This window comes from Musca domestica, unplaced genomic scaffold (assembly GCF_030504385.1).
Source record: "Musca domestica strain aabys unplaced genomic scaffold, Musca_domestica.polishedcontigs.V.1.1 13, whole genome shotgun sequence".
Classification (NCBI taxonomy): domain Eukaryota; kingdom Metazoa; phylum Arthropoda; class Insecta; order Diptera; family Muscidae; genus Musca; species Musca domestica.
The window spans coordinates 16,049,430-16,074,772 of NW_026712172.1; the positions used below are offsets into that span (position 1 = coordinate 16,049,430).

Here is a 25,343-nt window from a genome sequence, read left to right on the forward strand (position 1 = left end):
CACCGGAATTGTTTCAAGTTTGGTATTTGAATTTGTACCATATGGTGGAGGGCCGGGCCGAACTTTCAGCTTTTTTACTTGTTTGTCATTAAATTAATACGCGGTTTGATTGATTCTAGTCTATTTGTTATGTAATAGTATTTGTTTAGGTAATCCCCCAGCCTGAATTTTTTCGATATTTTGTAGAGATTTTCTGCCGTTTTCCTCGGCTGGGCCGTTGAACTCTATCTAAAAAAAATCTATCCTGCACACGTGATTGATATATATTTACCTTTAATTTTTTGTTTTAAAAGTTCATTTTTGTCGCACCTGATCTTATCCTCTTCCTCCCCCACACCATATTCTTGTTAATTATTCCAGTTTCTTTTGCCAAGTTTATTAAATAATTCTATTACATTTTTCATTAACTTAAAGCAGAAGTAGACTACTGCCAACTAAATGTTCTAAATGAAATATAATGCAATTAGATGATTGCAGCTCAACAGAAATAAATGAAAAAGCCATGGAAAACAACACAACAACAACACAAAAAAATATTACTGCAGTAAAATTATCCATCCGTACGACCATTCATTCAGGGCCAAGGACGAAATGACGACGACAATGACAACGATGGACAAAGTAAACCTTTTCCATAATCCACCCACACTCACACCCACACCCGCACCATCATCTAACTATTCATTCACAATGTAATGATAGCATAAATATTTTTGGTATGTCAAATGAAATTTAATTTGGAAAATGTAACTCAACATTGTGCGGGGGTGACTGGGGGAGAGAAGACAGCAGATGGCTTGCGGGACAGAGAAAGCATTGGAGGTAGAAATTCGAGTATATATTTCATAAAAATGAAAAAATGTTACATGCTTGCCAACATAGAGAATGGCATTTGTATGGTTGCCGCGTCATCTAAATTGAAGCGCTCATTCGAACTAGTGAGCCCTTGCATGCACTCTAGTAGGGTATTTACACGACCCAAAAGGCTTTTTCAGACAAAAAATTTTCTTAGATATCATGGTAGAGAAATAAGGTAGTCGCATCGACACAGCTGCTGGCACAATGAAGTGTCAAACCAATTTTGGAATTGAAAATTTTCAATGAAAAATTATTGTAAAATCTTTTGAAAAATGCATGCCATAATAACATCTGATTTGCGTCGTATAAGAAAACATATAAAAATCAGGTTATTTTTGAAAAATTAAAAAAAAAAAAATTAAATATTAAAAATTTTGACATGTCAATGTTTGTGCATCTACCTGTATTCTTCTACCATGTTATATATGACAAGTCAAATTTGCCATATGTAGAAATTGTACATATCGTGTGATACAGGGACGACATTTCAGTTGTGAAATGCATGGATAAAGGACATATGCAGTTTTTCGAACACAGCGTGACCTATTTTCATCGAAAAAAAAAAAACGTGTTATTTAATTAAAGTTCTTTTTTTGTTGTGATTTGACCACTCCAGACTTCTTTTTGTGGGGCTTTTTTAAAGCCGCGGACTCTTCTGCTATTTTATTTTTTAAATTATTTTCCCGTCCTCTTGGACGACATTTTAGTTGTCAAATACATGAGTAAAGTACATACGTATTTTTTCGATCACAGCGAGCCCTACAGAGTGAGATAAAAAACTGCAACAAAGTCACAAAGCCATAATTTTTAAATTTTTTTATATTTTATTGAACGAAAGCAAAAAATTTCGGATATAGCATCAACTTTTAGAGTGAGTTTAGATTTGTTCGAATTGGTCACCTTTGGCACGAATTATGGTCTTCAAACGGCCAATGAAACCGTCACACGCTGCCTGAATGTTGCTCTTTCGTATTTTGGTCCATTCCTGGCAAAAATTCCACCAGACATAATAGTCCAACGGATGGGTATCCGGAGATTTTGTTTTTCAATGTTTCGGCAGTTCACCACTTTCGCGGCCGTGCGAAGCAGTCTATTTTAATTCCGTTGCGTTGTAAGTTCATGCACTTTTTGTAATTTCAATGGCTTTACCCCGAGCCCAATTTTTCAATATTTGCCGAATGGAATATTGCGATATGTTCAGCTTACGAGCCATTTTTCGGCCATTGCGACGCGGGTTTCAATCAAGTAGCTTCTTTACTTTTCGAACCATTTCTGCTGATGTTGCAGTTTTCTTCCGTTCACTTTCTCGACGTCGGGCGGCTACGCTACCAATATCATGGTAACGAGCGATGATACGAGACACAAAAGATTTATTCACATTTAAATGCTGGAGTGCTCCAACAATAGCCACTTGTGGTTATCCAGCCAAATATAAAGAAATCACGCTTGAATTCCATCATGAATAACCCTTTTTATGGAAAATTCTCACCAAAATGCTTTTGCACGCTTGTAAACAATATAATGAGCTGTCACTGGAATAATTTTAACATCTGGCGGACAAGTGTCTTTGAAATGACAACAGTCTGAAGTTGGTTGCAGTTGTTTCATTTTTCAAATTTTCCATATGTAGAAGTAGCACACATCGTGTAATACATACACGTAAGACATTTTATTTGTAAAATGCACGAGTAAAGTACATATCATGGCAGAAGAATATAGGCAGATGCATCAACGCTTGGGAGCGTTAATATGTCAAAAAATGTAAATGTTTTTTTTCAAATATGAGTAGATTTTTTAAAGGTTCTCTTATACGACGTCATTCGGAGGCTATTATCATTCGCGTTTTTAAACAATTTTTACAAATTTCTATAATTTTTCATTCAATATTTTCAATTCCAAAATTGGTTTGACAGTTCATTGTCCCAGCAGCTGTGCCGGTGCGTTTACCTATATTATATTCATACCATGGTAGAAGAATATAGACGCGTCGACACAGCTGCTGGGACAATGAACTGTCAAACCAATTTTGGAATTGAAAATGTTGAATGAAAAATTATTGAAATTTGTAAAAATTGTTGAAAAACTCGAATTATAATAGCCTCCGAATGGGGGCGTATAAGGAAACGTATGAAATCTACTTATATTTGAAATAACATTTAAAATTTTTTGACATATCAATGCTCCCAAGCGTTGATGCGTCTACCTGTATTCTTCTGACATGGTGCATACGTTCTTTTTCGATCACAGCGAGCCCTATTATTATCGGAAAAATATATCATTTGTTCCAGTACCTGCACCTACTACTAGTTTTGTAATTTTATATCATTCCATGGATGAATTTTTACGGCAAATTTAATGCCATATATATTTTCACACAACAAAGAAAGAACACTTCTGATTGAATTAAATTTTTCTACTAAAAATAGGGCTCGCTATGATCGAAAAAGTACATATGTACATATAAACAAAAACAAAAATAAATAATATTTACTCTTGAGTGCAAAAAATTTCTGGAAGAACCAGAAAATTTTCTTCGTATTCAAACATGCAGGCAAGCCAATCATCCAGATTAAAGCTGCCAAATTTGGAGAGGATTTTACTTGCGAACTTTTTCATTTTTTAAAACCTCTACTAGATTGTATAGACACCATTTTTCCTGTTGTTTTAGGTACAACACTTCAGCTTATCTTGTTTATTTTAACAATTTGCCTTTCAAGATAAATTGAAAATCCACCATAAGGACCTCTTCTGTTGGCTGTGAAAAAAAAACATAACCTGTAGAAAAATTCACAACTTGTGGATTTTCAAATTGCGAAAAGTTAAATACTCTCCACACTTAACACACATACATAGACGAGTAAAATTCTGTCATCCTTGATATACATGTATCTACTTCTCCTGTATCCTGAAAATGTCCCACAATCTATTGTTCTCTGTTCACTTGAAGTAATCTTTTGGCTGCTGTTGTTTTTTTTTCTTATTCCACTTTTTTTTGTTTCCAACACAAATGTCATTGAAAAATGAAAGAGAGAGAAGTGACAAAAAACAAATTCAACACTTCTGGTGTTCTGGTACTACATACCCACGCAGAATTCCTTTTTTCAAATTATGAATGTTATTCTTGTTCTCCTTCTCCCCATGTTCTACCCCTTTCCAGTTCTCTTCAAAAGGGGTTTTCACTCCGACATGCCATTTCCTTTTTATGAAATTTGTTCACTTCCTTTTTCCTCTTTTTTTTTTTTTTTTTTTTTTTTGAAAAATTACTAAAAAAAAGTACTGCAGATGTGGGGAGAGGGAATAGGAAATGGTGACAAGTGTTTTTTTTTTTTTTTGAGTTCGTTATTAATCTTTGCTCTACATCTGCTGCTGTTGCTGCTGGAAGGACATTTCATTTACATAACATTTACGCAGCTGGCCATGTTCGTTTGAAAAATTAAATTTGGAATTGGGCCATGTTCTACAAGTGAAGGATAATTGTAAAGGGGTTTGGAAATATTGTTGTTGATGAGTAGATGATTTGATGGAAATTTTAAAATGTTAGTCTATGGAGACCATTATTTTATAAACAGCTGATGTATGGCGCCTAAAAGTATGCAATACGATTGTGTGTAAAGCAAATGTAATGGCATGGTAGAAGAATATAGGTAGACGCATCGACACAGCTGCTGGGACAATGAACTGTCAAACCAATTTTGGAATTGAAAATGTTGAATGAAAAATTATTGAAATTTGTAAAAATTGTTGAAAAACGCGAATTATAATAACCTACGAATGACGTCGCATAAGAAAACATGTAAAAATCTACTTATATTTGAAAAGGCATTTAAAATTGTTGACATATCAATGTTCCCAAGCGTTGATGCATCTACCTGTATTCTTCTGCCATGAGCAGTGTTTAAAGCAAATTTAATGGTCATTTATTTCCACAGGTTGCTTGGCCACATGGCTAAAATATGGCCACATGGTGAGATGAAACAACTGAAACCAACTTCAGACTGTTGTCATTTCTAAGCCACTCACCAGACAGCTGTTAAAATTATTCCAGTGACAGGTTATTATATTGTTTACAAGCGTACCAAAAGCATTTTGGTGAGAATTTTCCAGAAAAAAAATTATTCGTGATGGAATTCAAGCGTGATTTCTTTATATTTTTGGCAGGAAAATCATGAGTGGCTATCGTTAGAGCACTTCAGCATTTAAATGTGAATAAATATTTTGTGTCTCGTACCATCGCTCGTTACGTTGATACTGGCGTAGCGTAGCCCGACGACGTCATGGAAGTGAACGGAAGAAAACAGCAACATCAGCCGAAATGGTTCGCAGAAAGTAAAGAAGCGACTTGATCGAAACCCGCGTCGCAGTGGCTAAAAATGGCTCGTGAGCTTAACGAACATATCGCAATTTTCCATTCGGCAAATATTGAAAAATGAGCTCGGGGTAAAGCCATTGAAATTACAAAAAAGGCCAAGAACTTACACCGCAACAACAACTGAACTGTCATTTCACACAGAGCTAGCTGATGTATGGTTGTATTTTTGTATTGCCTTTTCGCGTTTAAATCTGTCATTTTGGCGCTTTTTTTGATTTATTTTCGCGATTAATTTTACAAAGGCATATTTAGCAACACTGAGTCACATAAGGCTATGCGAAAGAAACGAACGAATGTTAATGGAACGCATTCTGATACGAAAGTGAGTGACTAGCTTTCGTTCGCACAAATTTTCTTTCGATATCGTAAAACAGGCTAATAAATCTCTAAAAAATATGGTAATTTATGTGTCTAAGATTTTTTTGGTATGGTCTTTAAAAAATCAATTCCCATTTATTTTTGTTTTCTTCCATTGTTTCACTAGGTTTCCCAGCCATCTAATATTCTCCTACCTCAAAATCCATATCAATATTATTTTATTAATAAAACATGCTTCGGCATGAATTAAATATGAGTAAATTAATTTTGAATTGAAAATTTTCCCTACATTCAATTGACAACTGCCACATTTCAAAAGGCCTGCGAAAAAACCGTCTCCCTGGGATTTTATTTTCCAATAGAAAACAAAGACAAACAAGAAAATTACAGTTAGAAATCACTGTTGATTTAATAGTTTAGCCATTGTTGTTGTCCTGGTTGTTTACCTTCACAGAAACTATTTCAGACGTTCAACTATTGACCCCCCCCCCCCCGTACGTCGACCTGGAAATGCCGCTTATGTGTTGTTAGGGCTCGAAGTTACGAATTCACTTATAAAACTGAATAATTTAATAGGAAATGACAGTGCGGACGGCGATTACAGCGCCAAAGTGCAAATGCACGTTTACGATTCCTTGCTGAGTGGTTTGAATAGAAGAGATTTGTTATCAAAATTATACATAATTCTTTTACAACTTATTTTTTATAATTTGTATTTTCTGTCTGGAAATGCGGAATATTGGAGTGTTCAAGTTCTGTTCGATTTTAAACCTTGTAATCATGGAACAATTGCAAGGTCTTCCTTCAAGCGAATTAATTTAAAAACAGCTGTTATTTTATCGGATGAAATGTCAAAATTCATGCTTGAGGCGAAATAAACATTTTCGCCTTGACAGAAGCATTTTGCGGAATATTGGAATGTTCAAGTTCCGTTCGATTTTTAAAATTGTAATCAGGGCCCAATTGAAAGGTCTTTCTTCGAGCGAATTAATTTAAAAACAGCTGTTACTTTATCAGATGAAGTGTCAAAATTCATGCTTGAGGCGAAAATAAATATTTTCGCCTTGACAGCAGCATTTTGTGGCGAATATGTTTGCTGTTAATTTTTTGACAACTGGATGGGAAAATGTATGTATAAAGCTGGGAATACATAAAGCGCATATTTGGCTGGCTTAAGTCATCGGCTGGCTTCTTCGTAAATGAACAAAGGAGGTTTAGGTTGACTTAGTTCGATTTTGGCCCTAGGCTCCTTTGTTCATTTCCGAAGAAGCCAGCCGATGACTTAAGCCATCCAAATATGCTCCTTATGTATTTTCAGCCTAACAGCTTTGCTGCATGGTAGAAGAATACAGGTAGATGCATCAACGCTTTTTCTTTTTTTTTTTCAAAAATAAGCAGATTTTTAAAAGCCACCAATCGGAGAGTGTTATGATATGCATTTTTGTAAAATTTTTATAAATTTGAATAATTTTGCATTCAAAATTGGTACGACAGTTCATTGTCTCAGCAGCTGTGTCGATGCGACTACCCTTATTCTTCTACCATGCGCAATCAAAAGTCGTTTCCATAAAGGTGGAAATACATTAAACGCATATTTGGCTGGCTTAAGTCATCGGCTTTCTTCTTCGTAGAGGAAGAAAGAAGTTTTAGGTTGACTTAGTTTGGAAATGGCCCTAGGCTCCTTTGTTCATTTCCGAAGAAGCCAGCCGATGACTTAAGCCAGCCAGTTAAGCGCTTTATGTATACCCACCTCAATTGTAAAATTCAGAGCTCTATTATCACAAAAAAAAAAAACAAACTGCAACGAAGTCAAACGCCATAATTTTTATATTTTTTTTTAAATTTTATTGAATGACAGCAAAAATTATCGGAAATAGCATCAAATTTTAGAATAAGTTTAGATTTGTTCAAATTGGTCACCCTTGGCACGAATTATGGCCTTCAAACGGCCAATGAAACCGTCACATGCTGCCCGAATGTTGCTCTGTGGTATTTTGGCCCATTCCCGGCGAAGCGCTTGCTTGAGGTGATCGACACTTTGGTTTTTGTTTTTAGTGCCAACCTTGCTTTCCAAAATACTCCAGACACAATAGTGCAACGGGTTGGTATCCGGAGATTTTGGTGGCCATTGTGCGCTGGAAATGAAGCGAGGAACCTCATTTTGTAACCATTCTTGCGTGGCGCGTGCTGTGTGCGACGATGATGATGTTGGAATGTCCAAGGTCTGCGGCCAAAATGTTTGCGTGCCCAAGGCTTGAATACACCCTCCAGAATATTTTCGCGATAATATTTGGCATTTATTCTGATGCCACGGTCGATTAATACGAGTCTAGAACCGAGCATCGGCTGTTAGGGCGGTCCACACCATCACTATGGCCGGCGCTTGAGTTCTGGTGGCCAACCAAAGGTGCACATTTTCAGCTGACCCGACCTTTTGGCAAGTAAACACGTTCATTTGGTTTATTTACAAACTGCTGGACAACGAATGTTTTCTCATTGGAGAAAACCAAATTCGGCAGTTCACTACTTTCTTCGGCCAAGTGAAGTAACTCTTTAGCTCTTTTGAGTCTATTTTCTTTCTGTTGCGATGTAAGTTCTTGTACTTTTTGGAATTTCAATGGCTTTGACCCGAGCTCATTTGTCAACATTTGCCGAATGGAATATTGCGATATGTTCAGCTCACGAGCAATTTTTCGGCCACTGCGATGCGGGTTTCTATCAAGTCGCTTCTTTACATTTCGAACTGCTGCATTTCTGCTGATGTTGATGTTTTCTTCCGTCCACTTCTTCGACGTCAGGCTACGCTACCAGCATCACGTTAACGAGGGAGTGGAATGCTGGAGTGCTCTAACGATAGCCACTTGTGCTTTGGTTTTCCAGCCAAATATAAAGAAATCATGCTTGAATTCCATCTCGAATAACTTTTTTTCTGGGAGATTCTCACCAAAACGCTTTTGTACGCTTGTAAACAATATACTGAGCTGTCACTGGAGTAATTTTAACAGCTGTTGGACGGGTGGCTTAGAAATGACAGCAGTCTGAAGTTGCTTGCAGTTTTTTCATCTAAATAAAAATAACCCAATATTGCGTTTAAGAAATGGAATAACATAGTACCCTAATCCCTCATCTCAAATTCGAAGTATAAATTATTTGCTTCAGCGGTGGTCGGTATTCTGGGACAGCGATAGGCAATAATCTATTAATTTGCTTCCGGATTTTACCACATGATCCATGTTGAAGTGGTTCGAACACACCTGAGATATGGGTGTAAACTTCACTTGACAAAGTCTACTCCATTTTCCCTCATTTTTTCATCCTTTGGGGATGGAAAAAATTAACGCTTCCATGTCACCTATTTCTTTTTGCAAATCTTTTATATTCTCATTGTATATTCTTTAATTTTGAAATTTTCTTTGTTAATGTACCAATAAACGGATAAGTCAAAAATCGATCTAGAGATCCCTTACTTGCAATATTTACACGGTTTGAGAGTATTGATTTCTCTCTTAATTAATTTCTCCCAAGTCACGTACTGAAGGTTATGTTTTGTGAGAAACCTAAATTTGTAGACCATACGGAAGGGAAAGAATTCTACACTTTTATCTGTCAGTAGCACGAGCTCAATTGTATGGCTGGGAATACATAAAGCGCTTATTTGGCTGGCTTAAGTCATCGGCTGGCTTCTTCGTAAATGAACAAAGGAGTTTTAGGTTGACCTAGTTCGATTTTGGCCCTAGGCTCCTTTGTTCATTTCCGAAGAAGCCAGCCGATGACATAAGCCAGCCAAATAAGCGCTTTATGTATTCCCAGCTTTAATCTAGATCAGGCAATGCTTAGCCTACATCTTGGAGTTTTCTACTTCTCCTGGTTTATTTATCAAAAAAATATTAAAAAATAAACTTTTTTTGGTACAAAACAAAGAGCGACAAAATGTGGCACCACGTACCATAATTTCCAATCGACAGTTAAAGGTTAAAACTCGAATGTATCCAGTATCTGAAGGCTTTAAGTAGAGCCAAGAATTAATTGTTAATATTTTAATGTCCAGTATTATAATGTCTTGCTCATTTTGGTATAGCCATCCTTAACTTAACCGCTTTAAAATGGAAACAATTTCCAAACTTCCAATTTTCAGCTTCAAATTGAAAGCAAAGGTGAGAATACAGAAAATACTTTTTTGCTGGCTTTAGACATCGGCTGGCTTCTTCGAAAAAGAAGAAGGCAGTTTTAGGTTATCTTAGTTCAATTTCGACCCGTAATTTATACCCGTTCACCCTACGCTCCTTACGCTTGGTAACATTAATATGTCAAAAAATTTATTTTTTTTTTTTTTCAAAAATATGTAGATTTTTATACCCTCCACCTTGGAAAGGATAGGGTATATTAACTTTGTCATTTCGTTTGTAACATCCCTAAATATTCCTCGTAGACCCCATAATATGTATATATTCACAATCAGCTTAAAATTCCAAGTCAATTTAACGATCTCCGTCTGTCTGTCTGTCCGCCTATTTGTTGAAATCACGATAAAGGCCACATTATTTGACGTACAGCATCAACATTTAGCAGAATAATTTGTATTGTGTCTAGGATGGTTGGTATTGAAAATGAGATATATCTGTCCACGTTTTGGTATAGCCTCCATATGGCCGTACCTCCCGATATTCGGTATTTTGATGATTTTCCTTACATTTTTTCACGGATTTGTTTGAAAATTGATATTTGTAGGTCACAATGGGTTCTAGCTCCGGTGGCCAACCATGTTATTTATAGGCCCCCATATGACGGTACTTCCAGATATTCGGCATTTGATACTTTTTGCCTTATTTTTCCACGAATTTTTCTAAAAATTGGTATTTATAATTCGAAATAGGTTCTACCTCCGATGGTGGAACATTGTACATATAAGTCCACGCTTTGGTATAGCCCCCATATAACGGTACCTCCCTATATTCGGTATTTTGATGGTTTTTGTCACATTTTTTCACCGATTTGTCTGAAAATTGATATTTGTAGGTCATAATGGGTTCTAGCTCCGTTGGCGAAACATTGTATGTATATATAGATCCACGTTTTTGTATATCCCTATATAGCGGTACCTCCCGATATTCGGTATTTTGATGATTTTTGCCACATTTTACCATGAATATGTCTAAAAAGTGGTATTTGTGGGTAATAATTGGTTCTAATGTTTTCTTTACCCTAAGGTGGAGGGTATTAAAAGTTCGGCCCGGTCGAAATTAATGTTTTTTTACTTGTTTCGTTTGTTTTGGTTGCTGGAAGGGCGATCATATACTTGGATCATGGTAGTAATTTTCTTTGTTAATATACCCATGGTAGAAGAATTGAGATAGTCGCATCGACACAGCTGTTCGGACAATTAAGTGTCAAATCAATTTTGGGAATAACATTTTTTGAATGAAAAATTCTTCAAATTTTTAAAAATTGTTAAAACATGCATATCATGACAACATCCAATTGGCGTCGTACAGGAAAACATATACAAATCTACTTCTTTTTGAAGAAACATTAAAAAAAATGTTAACATATCAATGTTCCCAAGCTTTGATGCATCTACCTGTATTCTTGTACCATGAATATACCAATAAACCGATAAGTCAAAAATCGATCTAGATATCCCTTACTTGCAATAGTTACACGATTGGAGAGCATTGATTTCTCATCAATTGATTTCTCCCAAGTCATGTATTTAGGGTTATTTTTACTGACCATAATTTTACGTCTCTCACAAACATAACCCTTAGTACATGACTTGGGAGAAATCAATGCTCTCCAACCGTGTAAATATTGCAAGTAAGGGATCTCTAGATCGATTTTTGAAATGCTACACTTTCATCTGTCAGCAACTCGAGCCCAATTGTTAGTCTAGATCAGACAATGCTTTGCCGACAACTTGGAGTTTTCTACTTCTCCTGATTTCCATGCATTACTAGAAAGGTATTTTGTTGTGTGTTTTGTTTTTTTGACTCATTAATTCTCTCCCTCCACCTTCTGCTTTTAGAATCCAAGCGTCTTTTGGTTTCAACTTTCTTGAGACTCTGCTGCATTATGCAAAACTTTTGTGGAAAATTGTCAATGATAATCATATGGAAATGATTGTCAAATAAACAGAGCTGAATTTGAAATTCCAACCATTTGATGTCATTAATATGTAAATACGATTGTGGCCGCCAAGTGTCTTTGCAGTAAACCCACAATCATACACACACACGCAAATCGTGGGACAAGGGCAAACCCAAACAACCCACGAACCACTTACATATTTTCACGATTGACCTTTTCGCAAACGCTTAAAAAAATAAACTGGAAACGAAGAAAGTGACATTCTCTGAATACGAGAAACCCTCCGAACTTATTACACACATGAATGTTATCATCATCATCATCAGGAGCAGTTATCGAGCTCCGTTTCTGGGTGGGAGGAAAATTTGAATAATAATGAAATTACATATTTTCCAGATCATCGGCAAAATGGCAAAGAACAAACTTGAAAATTCAATTGTATTTAATAGCTGCGAGACGGGCACGCTTAGGGCCCACGTGGACACCATTTGTGTAATATAATTCCCGAGTACCACCAATGAATATTCAATTTCAAAATTTTGTGTGTTCTTAGGAAGTTTTTTTTTTCTGAAATGTAAACACAGCTGCTAAAACAAAATCCGAAGGACTAGAGAACGTAAAATGAAGCAACAATTGTTTTTGTTTTAGATAAAAGAAAAAAGTTGTGGCGAAGTTTCTCCCCATCTCAGACACTCAAAGTTTGAAAAGTGAGTTATTCGAAGGGTGAGAAAATGCTATACATCTCTCAAAAAAAACTCAATTTGATGTTCTTCAAAGGAACGTAAAATTTCTGGCATAAGACCCTAAGGTGAGTATACGTAAAACGCTTTTTTGACTGGCTTAAGTCATCAGATGGTTTCTTCAAAAAAAAAAAAAAAAAAAAAAACAAAGGAGCCATGGTAGAAGGTATTCGCATCGACACAGCTGATCGGACAAATTTTCCATTGACAAACAAATTTTAAGTTGACAAGTTTAAAAGTATCTGTCGTACTTGCCGACAGATGTATACCCTCAGCCAATGTACGATTATTTAAAAATATATACTACTATACTTATATATGCAAAAATATATTTTTTGAAAATTTCGACTTTTGTGGGGGAGGCACCAGAAGGAGTGGACCGATACTGTCCATCTTAACACCATACCTTGAGTTAATACAAATATTGCGATGTGTGAAATTTGAAGATAATCGGACTCTTACATCAAATTTTATGAGAGTTGTAATTATTTAAAATGTTGGACCTTTGTGCGGGAGGTACCCGAAGGAGTGGACCGATGTCCATTTTTTACACCTGACGTAGTACGGACGCAAATATTAGGATTTGCAAAGTTGGAGCAAAATCGGATCATCCTTCCTCTTTCTGTGCACAAAATATATTTTTCGAAAATTTCGACCTTTTGTGGGGGAGGTACCAGAAGGAGTGGACCGATATATTCCATCTTAACATCAGACCTTCGGTTAATATAAATATTGTGATGTGTGAAATTTGAAGACAATCGGACTTTTACATCACGTTTTATGAGAGTTGTAAATATTCAAAATGTCGACCAATTGTGGGGGAGGTATTTGATGGAGTGGACTCATGTTGTCTATTTTCACACCTAACCTAGCAATGACGCAAATAATAGGATTTGCAAAGTTGGAGCAAAATCGGATCATCCATTCTCCTTCTGTGTAATATAATATTTTCCGACATTTTGTGGGGGAGGTACCAGAAGGAGTGGACCATCTCCGAACTCGATCTAAGTTTGACAAAAATATTCCGATGTACCAAGTTTGGATCAAATCGGATACTCCCTTCGAGAGTTATCGTGCACACCAGCCAGACAGACGGACGGACGGACGGACATCGTTAGATCGACTCTAAATGTTCTGCAACGGATTTGGTCCAAAGAGACCTAGGGTCTAAAACCGTTATTTCGACTAGGCACTTTTGACCTCTGTAGCCATATGGCTGTTCTATTAGGGTCTATACGATGACGTGGACCTGCATAGGCAACTTTTGTCGTAAGCCATTACAATATTCAAATGCGAAACTTAAAAAAAATCATCAAAATACCGGATATCGGGATGTGCCGTTATATGGGAGATATACGAAAACGTGAACCTATATACGAATTTTATGTCATAGGATATAGTACCCATTACGAACTTTAAATACGATTTTCCGGTGAAAAATGTCGCACAAATTATAACCGAGTATTGGGAGGTACAGTCATATGGGCGCTATACGAAGACGTGGACCTATGAAATAATTCCGGTAAATAATGTCGCTAAAATCATCAAAATACCGAATATCGGGAGGTTCAACAGACTTCCACGGAAATCGTCGATTGAAAATCGATGACAAATTCAATATTCCTCCACAAAGGCGCTGGTTTCTTGTGCCACAGAGAGAGAGAGAGAGAAAGAGAATTTTCGATTTGCGGTACTCCAAGCAAGCTTCGCTCTATTCTCTCCTAAATAATTGTTTTTATCAAATATTACGAAAGGGGTTTCCGAATTGTAGATTTTTTTGTTTCTTCGAATATATTTGGATGACTGTGGCAAAATAACTCCTAGCCATGAAAATATTCTGAAAATGAAGACTCTCACATGCTTCTCATTATTAAACCGGTGCCTGTGCTGATATTTGTGGTTTCGTCATTGAAAAATCAATGTTAACATATCAACACTTGGTTCACAAAAAAATTCCAAAAAAAATCCAATTAATTTCCCCCCAAACCAATGCCGGCCTTGAGGTTAAACCATTTACATGTCAACATATAAATTTCTGCCGAAACCATGAAGTACACACACACTAATAATCCTCATGTGACAAACTGCGTATGAAGGAAAGTGCGAATGTGTGAGTTCTGACCATAATAGTTAAAAATTGACATGTTGATATGTCAACGATACAAGGGTTGCCATTATTGAATATTAAAGTTTAAGGAAACCGGAGGTGGATGGCAGCCAAGATTCACATTCTCACATCCTACCTACCTACCCACCTACCTTCCCTTCCAATGACAATGCTAAGGCCATGAGGCAGGCAGGCAAGCAAATGGTGACAAAGCCCCTGGGAAGCTCAACAACGAAAGAGAATACTGACAGCAACATTGGCTAACCTAATCATCCTTGGATGATAATGGCATTACCGGGAAATATGAAACGAAATCAAATGTTCTAAGGACAATGCAGGCGACATTGTGTTGCTTTGATTACAATTTTATCCATGGCTCGAACGCTTATCCTTTTGCTTCGCAACAATGTGTGGGTTTGGCATCCGTTGGCATTTTTCACATCTTAAAATCTCGTTAAACTCCCACACACACACAATGCCACAAAAAAAAAAAAAAAAAACAGGAAAATATAACCAAGACCAGAATACATGGGATGGAGAATGGAAAAACAAAAACTTCGAAGACAGCAGAAGAAGAAGACGAAGCAGAATAAGGCAAAAAGTCACTTAGAGGCCACACAATGTTAGGCATAAAATTCAAATACTTTTGGTTATCCTTGGCCAAGGATCCAAAGATACACTCTACTACATATCTGTATATGGCGGTCTTCTGAAAGAGCCACGAAGCCATACACCCACCGACAAATAGGAAAAGGAAAAAAGTCGTAGCGACAACCAAGCATATCTACAATTGTCTAGTTCTGCATGTTATTCACGTAGTTTGTTGAAATGTTTGATATATTATTCAACATCGGAATTGCCATGCATGAATTTCAAAATCAACCCACGCAATCCCTTTGCTTTTTGGGTCCTTTAGGTCTCAGCAAAACCTAAAGTTATTGAGGAGAACGAAGAAGGGGGGAAATGAGGGGGGGTAGAAAGAAGGTCTAGAATGACATGAAGATATGAGGGGTTGGGTTTCCATGGAAAAGCAAATCACACGAGACATGGCGCCCAACGGGAAAATTTAAAGTCAGTTATTCTATTTCTGTGAAATAGCAGAATCATGGAATGCTCTTTTTTTAGCGTCATCAGGTAAATTTCAAAGTTAATGGAGTGGAACGTCTTCGTAGAACCTGTGGAGAGCTAAGAGAATGATTAAGTAAGGCAAGAACTTTAAGAAAACTTTCGAGACCCAAAATTTGGGAGAAGGAAACACTTTCAAGGAGAAGAGGATCAGTTTTTATGCCCTCCACCCTAGTATGGAGGGTGTATAAAGTTTGTCATAACACCTCGAAATATACATTTTCGACCCCACGGAGATCAGCATAGAATTCTATGTCGATTTAGCGATGTCCGTCCGTCTATCCGTCTATCCGTCTGTGGAAATCACTCTAGCTTCCGAACGAATTAAAGTAAATTCATAAAATTTTACTCAAATGTATGTTATGTCTACAGGACTTTTGGTATTGAAAATGGGCCATGTTGGTCCACGTTTTGGTACAGCCCCCATATAAGGGTACCCCCCGATATTCGGTACTTCGATTATTTTAGCGACATTATTCACCGGAATTGTTTCAAATTTGGCATTTGAAGTTCGTAATGGATGCTACAGCCTGTGACAGAAAATTGTCCATGCAGGTCCAGGTCTTCGTATAGCCTCCATATAACGGGACCTCCGGATATTCGGTATTTTAATGATTTTAGCGACATTATTCACCGGAATTGTTTCAAATTTGGTATTTGAAGTTCGTAATGGGAACTACAGTCTGTGACAGAAAATTGTCTATGCAGGTCCAGGTCTTCGTATAGCCCCCATATAACGATACCTCCCTATATTCGGTATTTGGATAATTGTAGCGACATTATTCACCGGAATTGTTTCAAATTTGGTATATGAAGTTCGTAATGGATGCTATAGCCTGTGACAGAAAATTCTCTGTGCAGGTCCACGTCTTCGTATAGCCCCCATATAACGGTACCTCCCGATATTCGGTGTTTTGATTGTTTTAGCGACATTATTCACCGGAATTGTTTGAAATGTCGTATTTGAAGTTCGTAATGGATGCTACAGCCTGTGACAGAAAATTCTCTGTGCAGGTCCACGTCTTCGTATAGCCCCCATATTGCGGTACCTCCCGACATTCGGTATTTTGATTATTTTAGCGACATTATTCACCGGAATTGTTTCAAATTTGGTATTTGAAGTTCGTTATGGATGCTACAGCCTATATCAGGAGATTGTCTATGCAGATCCACGTCTTCGTATAGCCCCCATATAACGATACCTCCTTATATTCGGTATTTTGATGATTTTAGCGACATTATTCACCGGAATTGTTTGAAATGTCGTATTTGAAGTTCGTAATGGATGCTACAGCCTGTGACAGAAAATTCTCCGTGCAGGTCCACGTCTTCGTATAGCCCCCATATTGCGGTACCTCCCGACATTCGGTATTTTGATTATTTTAGCGACATTATTCACCGGAATTGTTTCATATTTGGTATTTGAAGTTCGTAATGGACAATACAGCCTATGACAGAAAATCAGCCATTTAGGTCCAGGTCTTCGTATAGGCCCCATATATCAGTACCTCCCTATATTCGGTATTTGGATGATTTTAGCGACATTATTCACCGGAATTGTTTCAAATTTGGTATTTCAAGTTCGTAATGGATACTACAGCTTGTGACAGAAAATTGTCTATGCAGGTCCAGGACTTCGTATAGGCCCCATATATCAGTACCTCCCTATATTCGGTATTTTAATGATTTTAGCGACACTATTTACCGAAGCTATTTAAAATTTGGTATTTGAAGTTCGTAATGGATACTACAGCCTGTGACAGAAAATGAGCCATTTAGGTCCACGTCTTCGTATAGCCTCCATATAACGGTACACCTCGATTTTTGGTATTTTGATGATTTTAGTAACATTTTTTACCGAAACTATTTCAAATTTCGTATTTAGAGTTCGTAATGGATGCTACATCCTATGACAGAAAATTGTCCGTACAGCTCCACGTCTTCGTATAGCCCCCATATATCAGTACCTCCCGATATGCGGTATTTTGATTATTTTAGCGACATTATTTACCGGAATTGTTTCAAATTTGATATTTGAAGTTCGTAATGGACACTACAGCCTATGACAGAAAATTCTCTGTGCAGGTCCACGTCTTCGTATAGCCCGCATACATCAATACCTCCCTATATTCCGTATTTTGATGATTTTAGCGACACTATTCACCGTTTATTTCAAGTTTCGAATTTGAATATGGTAGTGGCTTCTGACAAACAATGCCTATGTAGGTCCACGTCATATAGACCCCAATGTAACGGCTATACTCGGTATTTTTAAGATTTTAACAGAATTTTTAACGGATTTAATTTTTTGAAAATTTCCAAATTCGTTCAAAATGGTGGAGGGTATTTAAAGATCAACCCGGCCGAATTTACTGCTTTTTAACTTGTTTTTCATAAAACCTAAACTGACTTCAAGAGTTTCGATGTGGCTTGGAAGCTAAGAAATTGGAGAGTAACTAGAGTGCTAAGAAACTGGAGCCCTCTTCGGGAGTTCGTTGTTGAAGGAAACAATACACCTAACAATTTTGGGAGTCCAGATATTTAGAGCGCCTCTCTTTTCCTCTTCAGAAATGGACATGCTTCGACAATTAGGTGGGTTAAAGGCGGAAAAGGACTTCTAAAGTGATTTGGGAAATGGGAATCAAGGATCGCACAAAGTCGACCACTTCGAGAACACGTTCCCAAAGGGTGAGATAAACAAAAACTGCAACAAAGTCAAACGCCATAATTTTTACAATTTTTTTAAATTTTTTTGAATGAAAGCAAAAAATGTCGGAAATAGCATCAAACTTTAGAATAAGTTCAGATTTGTTCGAATTGATCACCTTTGGCACGAATTATGACCTTCAAACGGCCAATGAAACCGTCTCACGCTGCCCGAATGTTGCTCTGTGGTATTTTGGCCCATTCCTGGCGAAGCGCTTGCTTGAGGTGATCGGCACTTTGGTATTTTTATAGTGACAACCTTGCTTTCCAAAATACTCTAGGCACAATAGTCCAACGGATTGGTATCCGGAGATTTTGGTAGTTAGCTTGTGCGCTGGAAATGAAGCGAGGAATCTCATTTTGTAACCATTCCTGGGTGGCGCGTGCTGAGTGCGATGGTGCTGAGTTCTGAGAGTAAAGAAAAGAAAAAATGGCGCCCAACGTTTTTTTTTTCAATATTTTTAAGACAGATACATAAAAGAGTAGTGCTGATGTGCAGAATGATTATTGAGAAGTGATAAATGATAGAAGGTGAGTTCCGAAATTGATCTTTGGCACATTTCCGATCCGATGGAAGAAATATTGAGAGCTCAGGAAAAAATATATCAAGTCCGCTTGTCATTATTGCAATTTCTAACAACCATTGATTATTCAAGAGCTAAGGGATGAAAAAATGGCGCCCAACGTTATTTTTTTTTTAATATTTTTAAAAGAGTAGTGCTGCTGTGCAGACTGATAATTGAGAACTGATAAATGATAGAAGGTGAGTTTTGAACATGACTTTTGGAACATTTCCGATCCGATGAAGGGAATATTGGGAGCTCCTGAAAAAATGACAACTCTACTTGACATTATTGCAATTTCTAAATACCATTGATTATTCAAGAGTTAAGGGAAGAAAAATGGCGCCCAACGTTTTTTTTCAATATTTTTAAAGGCAGATATATAAAAGAGTAGTGATGCTGTGCAGAAGGATTCTTGAGAATTGATAAATGATAGAAGGTGAGTTTCGAACACGATCTTTGGAACATTTCCGATCCGATGGAAGAAATATTGAGAGCTCCTGAAAAAATGACATCATTGCAGATTTTGGATTTTTCTAGGTCAAGAGATCCTCTGTGTTATAGCAAATAACTTGAAAAGAGACTAATGGTTTATTTTCCACATGACTTAATCTCTGTTTCATAGCTTCCACATGTCCTTTGATTTTTGAGCTACAAACACACATCTCTCCACTGCATTTGAGATCTCGGCAGTATTCTGCCACTGAACATCCACATGCGAATTACGTTGATGCTGTTGGCCAATAACTAAGTTCATTATGACTTGCAATGACTTAGCTGGCAATCTGGAAGGGACATTACCATTGCCATTAGCCGTCATCTATCGTCAAATCCACTGGCGGCTGAGTTGAGTGTGTGTAAAACATAATTTCAAATAATCGCAATGTACTCCACTCGTAATTGCCTGGCACAGAGGGCTTTTTGTGCTTTTCTTTTTTTTTTTTCGTTGTTTAGAAATGGCTAACATTATAATTTAATTAGGCCATTTTGTGTGTTTGCTTTCTTTCTGCAGCGAACAAATGTTGGCAAAGTAACTGGGTGAAAAAATAAATGAGAATAATAGAAGAAACGAACTGTGAATGCTCATTGGGGAATTTCGTTTTATAATGGAAGTAATTCTTAATGGTGGCAAGTATAATATGAGGTTATGTGCCGTATATAATAATGCCATTGAGGCCGTAGAGGGATATTTAGATTTGCCAAGATCTTTGAGATTTTTTTTTTAAATAATAGATTTTTGTCGATGCTTTCAAATTGATGGGGACTTTTTTTGGAGCAATGTCTTATATAATTGGAGTCTTATTGATAATTCTGATGCAGAATATTTGTATCACCATCCCAAAACAAAGTTCTGAAAGACGTTTTATCGAATTTCTAAAGAATACCCGAAAAAAGGGCTGATTATGAGTCACTGAAAAACCTCAAAAGGTTTGTTTTTATAACCGACTCGTCATCGTCATTTCTTTTATATTTCATTACCTATCCCTCGTTGTTTAATTTTCTTCACTTATTTTCTACCGCTTTCTTGGTATGAAAAACAGTTCCGTGCGGAATTTCCATTTCAAGTTGCTTTATTTGCACCAATTTGTACAACAAATAGGTTACACTAGTTAAGAAAAAGACACATTCGCGTTGCCATCTTCACAAATTGTTTCTCCTTAACCATTCACATTTGGAGGTATGTTCTATCGAGAAAGATGTACGAATATTCATTATTTTACAGGGGATCATATTTTCTGTGGGGAATTCTTATTTCAAGTGGATTTATTTCCGCCAATTTTGTCGGAGCTTTCGAATTGATGGGGAAATTTTTTGAAGAAATGTCTTACATCCATGCAATTGAAGTCTTATTGTGTATTCTGATGCAGAATATTTGTATCACTATCCCAAAGTAAAGTTCTGACAGCCAGTTTTATCGAATTTCTAAAGAATACCCGAAAAAGCGCTGATTATGAGTAGCTGAAAAAACTCAAATAGTTTGTTTTTATAACCGACTCGTCATCGACATTTCTTTTGTATTTCATTACCTATCTCTTGTTGTTTTATTTTTTATTTAATTTATTTTCTTCACTTTTTTCTACAGCCTTCTTAATATGAAAAACAATTCCGTGCAAAATTTCCATTTCAAGTTGCTTTATTTGCGCCAATTTGTACAACAAATAGGTTACACTAGTTACGAAAAAGACCCTTTCGCGTTGCCATCTTCACAAATTGTTTCTTCTCAATCACTCATGTTTGGGGGGTATTTTCTATCGACATAAATACTTTCCTTAGGAATAGAATTCCGCATTATTCATCATTCGACAGGCGATAATATTTTCCGGACGGAATTTTTAATTCAACTAGCTTTATTTGCGCCGATTTGTAAAAAAAATAGGATACACTAGGTACGAAAAAGAACCATTCGGGTTCCCAACTTCACAAGATCTACCTCAGCAATTATTCATGTTTGGAGGTATTTTCTCTCGAAAAAAAAACTTTCCGGGGTTATAAAACTTCGTGCAAATATTCAGGATTGGACAGGGGATTATATTTCAAGTTGCTTTATTTCTGCCAATTTTTACAACAAATAGGTTACACTAGGTACGAAAAAAGACCCATTCGCGTTGCCATCTTCACAAGATCTACCTCAGCAATTATTCATGTTTGGAGGTATTTTCTCTCGAAAAATAAGCTTTCCGGGGTTATAAAACTCCGTGCAAATATTCAGTATTGGACAGGGGATTATATTTAATAGGTGAGTTCACAATTTCGGATATTATAACACTAATGAAACCGACAGACGTTGCCCAAATGTTGCTCTTCGGTATTTTGGCCTATTCCCGGCGAAGCGCTTGCTTGAGGTGATCGACACTTTGGTATTTTTTAGTGCCAAACTTGCTTTCCAAAATACTCCATACACAATAGTCCAACGGATTGGCATCAGGAAATTTGGCGGATTTTGTGATGGTGCTTAGTCCTATTGCAATGTCCAAGGTCTGCGGCCAAAATGTTTGCGTGTCCAAGGCTTTAATACACACTCCAAAATATTTTCGCCATAATATTTGGCTGTTATGGCGGCCCACACCATCACCATGGCCGCGCTTGAGTTCGATGTCAGTCCGTTTATCCATCTGACCGTCTGTGGAAATCACTCTAGCTTCCGAACGAAATGAAGTAGGTTGATAAAATTTTACTCAAATGTGTATTATGTCTGCAGAACTTTTGGTTTTGAAAATGGGTCATGTATGTCCACGTTTTGGTATAGCCCCCATATAACGGTAGCTCCCGATATTCCGTATTTTGATGATTTTAGAAACATTATTCACCGGAATTGTTTCAAATTTGGCATTTGAAGTTCGTAATGGATACTACAGCTTATGACAGAAAATTGTCTATGCAGGCCCACGTCTTCGTATAGCCCCCATATAACGGTACCTCCCGACATTCGGTATTTTTAAGATTTAAGCGACATTACGCATCGGAATTGTTTCAAATTTGGTATTTTAAGTTCGAAATGGATACTGCAGCATATGACAAGAGATTGCCTGTGCAGGTCCACGTCTTCGCATAGCCCCCATATAACGGTACCTCCCTATATTCGGTATTTTGATGATTTTAGCGACATTATTCACCGGAATTGTTTCAAATTTGATATTTGAAATTCGTAATGGATACTACAGCCTATGACAGAAAATTTTCTATGCAGGTCCACGTCTTCGTATGGCCTCTCTATAATGGTACTCCCAATATTCGGTATTTTGATGATTTTAGCTACATTATTACCAATTTTTTTAAGTTTCGCATTTAAATATTGTAGTGGCTTGTGACAAATGTTACCTATGCAGGTCCACGTCTTCGTATAGACCGTAATGTCACAGCTACATTCGGTTTAGGATTTTAACTGAATTTTTAACAATTTTTTTTTTTACATTTCCAAATTCGTTGCAAATGGTGGAGGGTATTCAAAGTTCGGCCCGGCCGAAATTACTGTTTTTTAAACTTGTTTATACTGAAGTTGTAATCATTCTTTATGTGATGGTTATTATATCTACAGATTTAGACGTTTCTGCGACTCCTAGTGAAATTGGATGTCAAATATTTGTTCCATTTACACAACCTCCAAAAATGACGAATTAGGCAAAATTTGGTGCAATATTTAAGAGAACCTCATTATTCCCCAAAATAACCTCAGAAAACCAAGCTTATTTCTGTACCCACATTGATAGCCAATTTTTAATAATTTCAGTAATACATACAGATTTTTTTTCTGGGAGAACTTATGGTAAAAATTGATATAGAAAAACATTTCCTTTGGTAATATCATTCTTAAATCATGATTTATTGGATAATTTGGCCTGACATTGATGTTAAATTACAATCCGGTATTTTTGGGTACTTTTTCAAAGAAAGGACCAAAAAGATCCCTGGACCCCTATAGTGTTAGTGGTAGGAAGTTGTGTTGTTGTTAGAGGCATTTCCTCGAAATAAAATTTAATTATTTTCTGAAAAGAGTTTTACCATCATTTTTAATCTTTAAACCTATTCTATAGTTATGATTTCTTAGTACCCCCAAAAACTGTTGCATACTTTTAGGCACCATTCAAAGAATTCTTTTCATCTTGAACTTTTCTTTACTTTTATTTGCCGTTTAGTAACGAACCAAATTACATAAATAATTAAACAACAATAAACGTCAGCAACAACAAATAACAGACATTTTCCTATTAAATATTCATTAAAATATTGCCATTTAAAACCCTGATTATTTATTTGTGTTTATTAAAGAAACAACGCCAACAACACAGGACCCAACGAAAACGAAGAACTCATTCATTTGGACCTGGTGCTTGGCATTGCTTGAAAATTTCCATATTATTATACAGATTGATGTATTGCTTTTTGTTTTATTTGTGTTTTTTCTTCTGGTGTTTATTATTTATTCATTTTCTTTTTGTTGTATTTTCGTTTTATTCTCGTTTTTTGTTTTTCTTTTTTGAATTTTAAATTATAACATTAATAATATAAACCAAAAGAAAAATCATGGCAAGTCTTTGTTCTGTTAATGCCACAAACGAAATCCATGTTATTAACGAGCATTTTGTTAATCTTGAAGGATATTTGAAGGATGATAAGGGGATTTGGAATCAGAAAATATACAAAAATGTATATATAAAAATGCCTGAGTAAAGAGAGAGTAAAACGAAAGGGGCGGTCGTTTAAAAACGACATTGAAGAGAAATGCAGAACCTGATGGTGGTGCTTGAAAAAAAATATTATAAAAAAGTCCAGGGCCTCGATTCTTGTTCTAAGAAAATGTGAAATGGAAACGTTTATAAAGGAATGAAATGTTTAATGAAAAATTTTATAAAGGAAATAATTTTCATTTCATATTTCCATAGAACCAGAAGCCAGCCCCTTTAAAAATCCACGTCCTTGAAAAAAACATTTCTTTAAAATTCCACGTCTTGATGATCCTTGAAAAAATATTTCTTTGGAATTCCACGTCTTGATGAGCCTTAAAAAACATTTTTTTAACAATCCACGTTTTGGTGATCCTTAAAAAATTATTTTTTTTAAACCAACCAAGTCTTGATGATCCTTGAAAAAATATTTTTTTTTAAAATCCACGTCTTGATGATCCTTGAAAAAAATTTTTTTTAAATCTACGTCTTGATGATCCTTGAAATAATATTTATTTAAAAATCCACGACTTGGTGATCCTTGAAAAAATATTTTTTTTAAAAAAAATATTATTATTAAATGCAAGGATTTGATCCTTCAAAAAATATTTTCTTTAAAAATCCACGTCTTGATGATCCTTGAAAAAAATATTTATTTAAAAATCAAAGTCTTGATGATCCTTAAAACAAATATTTCTGTAAACATGCACCTTGAAAAAAATTTATTTATAAATCCACGTCTTGATGATCCTTGAAAAAATATTTCGTTAGAAATCCACGTATTGATGATCCTTGAAAAAGTACTGATTTAAAAATTAACGTCCTGATGGTCCTTTAGAAATTTATCTTTAGAAATTCTCGTCTTGAAAATACATTTCCTTGAAAATACATTTCTTTAAGTATCCACGTCTTGGCGATCCTTGAAAAATTATTTCTTATAAAATCCAAGTCTTGTTGAATCCTTGAAAAAATATTTCATTAAAAATCCACGTCTTGATGTTCCTTGAAAAAATATTTCTTTAAAAAATCCAAGTCTTGCTGAATCCTTCAAAAAATATTTCTTTAAAAATCCATGTCCTGATGATCTTTGAAAAAAATATTTATTTAAAAATCCAAGTCTTGTTGAATCCTTGAAAAAATATTTATTTAAAACTCCATATTTTGATGATCCTTGAAATAATATTTCTTTAAAAATCCAAGTCTTGTTGAATCCTTAAAAAATATTTTTTTAAATCCACGTCTTGAAGATCCTTGAAAAAATATTTCTTTGAAATCCTTGATGATCATTGAAAAAATTATTTCTTTAAATTC

General features: G+C 36.0%; 1 protein-coding gene and 1 long non-coding RNA gene across 2 annotated transcripts in view; one reads left to right on the forward strand and one right to left on the reverse strand.

The window, feature by feature from the left end:
* Nucleotides 1-25,343, reverse strand: part of LOC101899824 (high affinity cationic amino acid transporter 1) — a 77,775-nt gene that overhangs the window by 35,661 nt on the left and 16,771 nt on the right. The gene's annotated exons all lie outside the window — the stretch shown is intronic.
* LOC109613694 (uncharacterized) lies at nucleotides 11,218-12,255 on the forward strand. Its single transcript, XR_002195149.2, has 2 exons — nucleotides 11,218-11,503; nucleotides 11,568-12,255. It is a non-coding gene; the product is annotated as an uncharacterized LOC109613694 (long non-coding RNA).